Source organism: Octopus bimaculoides, chromosome 16 (assembly GCF_001194135.2).
Source record: "Octopus bimaculoides isolate UCB-OBI-ISO-001 chromosome 16, ASM119413v2, whole genome shotgun sequence".
Lineage (NCBI taxonomy): Eukaryota > Metazoa > Mollusca > Cephalopoda > Octopoda > Octopodidae > Octopus > Octopus bimaculoides.
The window spans coordinates 51,335,442-51,337,903 of NC_068996.1; positions in this window are offsets into that span (position 1 = coordinate 51,335,442).

The window sequence follows — 2,462 nt, forward strand, 5'->3', positions numbered from 1 at the left end:
AAAACAAGATGAGGATAAATATCCGTCGAATGTAAATAATGTAAATAATGTACATAATTCCTCATCTCTTAAATATAGAACTGAATGCTTTATTCTGTAGTGATGAATTTTTATCATGACAAGTTGACTGAATCACTTTCAGTTTGACTGTTTTAAAATAGGCCGTTGTTTTTTCATGCTTGTTTTGGATTATATATCTTGTAGAGAAGTACGGGGGGTGGCAGGGTTTCCCCCTTTATATTTCTACTTACTTCTTTTTTTCAAGCATTGTAGTTATATTTGTGATTTTACCAATAGATATTAAATTTAAGATTGGAAGCGAAATATGATGTTCCCAGTTTTATATCAGAACACAGTTTTAGGATTTCTACAGATTTTACTTTTCCATTTATAAGTTAGCTACACAACAACCTGAATCAGTATTCTTCACCTCAAGAATTTGCAAGCAGCAAACATAAGAATTGTTAATGATGAATGAAAGAATTGTTAGCGGCAAACTGATAAGTTGTGTTTTCAATTTTATATTTTTATTAATCACTCAATTTATTTTCATGCTTCCCACTGCATTATAATGAGCAAAGAAAAAGTAAAGTTGTACCAGCAAAAATTCCGAAAGGAATGGCTTAAGATGCCAGCGTTTTCTAAGTGGTTGTGTGAAGTACCTAGTGACCAATCTAAAGCACATTGCAGATATTGTAGATGCAATATGTTGGCAAAATATTCTCTTTTAGTAAGCCACTGTGAAGCAAAGAAACTTAAGGCATCAACTCCACAACAAATGATTCCTCTTAGCAATTTTATTAAAACCAAAATTGATACAACATCTATGCTTGAAGCAAATTTAGCAAAGTTTATTTGTTGCCTCTCATCATTTAATTGCTGGGATCACTTAATAGAGTTATGTAAGAATCATATGTCTGATGGTGATATTATGTCCAAAGTGAAGTTGCATCGTACAAAATGTGCAAATATTGTAAGAAATGTTCTAGCTCCATATTTTGATGGAGATTTGATTTCTGATATAGGAGATAGAAAATTTAGTCTGTTATTAGATGAATCCAATGATATATTGATAAACAAGTTGTTAGGAATTGTTATCATATATTATAGTGACACTCACAAAAAAGTGGTACATACATATCTCAGTATGGTATCTTTATAAATGTAATGCAGATGGCATTGTAGATGCCTTAAAAACTGAATTAGTAAAAAAGAAATCAGATATAAAAAATTGACTGGGTATAGGAACCAACAATGTTAGAGTAATGACAGGAGTCAACAATGGTGTTTTCCAGAAATTAAAAGAAGTTCCATCATTACTTCTATTTAGATGTGTATGTCATTCTTTACAGTTGGCAGTATCCCACACTTGTGCTGAATGCCAGCCCATAAATTTAGAATTTTTAGTATCTGAAACCTATAAATGGTTCCCTCATTCTTCAACAAGACAAAGTGCCTACAAACAACTTTACCTTGCTATCAATGATAAAGAGCCTTTGAAGATAGTGAATTCTTTGTACAACTAGGTGGCTGTCAATAGAACCAGCTGTAAATAGAATTTTAAGCCAATGGTTTGAATTGCAAACTCACTTCCAAACTACAACTACAAAAGAAAAATGCTTTACAGTACAAACGTTACATGAAATGTTTTGTGACTCTAGGAATGAATTTTACCTTTTATTTTTGCATCCAATTTTCAGGAAGTGAATAAATTGTTTGAATCAAACACTGTTGACAAAACAAAATTACTTGAAGTTCTTTCAAATTTAATCAAATCTGTTACTAATATGATAGCATTGCCAACAAGCAGAATTGATCCTCTTGATCCTGATGCTGCTATTGAAAAATCTTTGGATCCTAAACCAAATTTAGGCTACAGGTTCAACAGAAAGATAGCAGAAATGATTATCAAGAAGACTGTAACAGCCACCAATGGCCTGAAAAGATAAGGCAAATGTTGCAAAAACTTTGATATTCCAAAACACATAATTAACAAGATTAGGACCATAAATATATACAGAAGTCAAGACCTAGGTACAGCAGCTGAAAGTGATCAAATCAGTGAAATTCAAGAAATTATTTCTCAATGCCGAATATAATTAAATAAAGTAAATAAAAATTAAGATTTTTGATATAATTAGTCTTCAGCATTTTTTTTTTTTCTTATTTAGCATTTTCTAGCATTTTCTTTTTTTTTTTTTGTATTTTTTCTACTGAAATTTAGCAAAAAATTGTGATTTTAAGATGGCAATACTGGTTGGCCCAAAGCTATAGTAGAAGACACTTGCCCAAAGAGCCATGCAGTGGGACTGAACCTGGAACCATGTGGTTGGGAAGCAAGCTTCTTACCACACACCCACTCATGCGCCTATGCATGATTTTTAAAAAGTTAAAATAACTTACAAAAGAAAAGTTTTTTTCTTTTCTTCAGAAAACTATAAAAGTTTTGACAACTAAAAAAG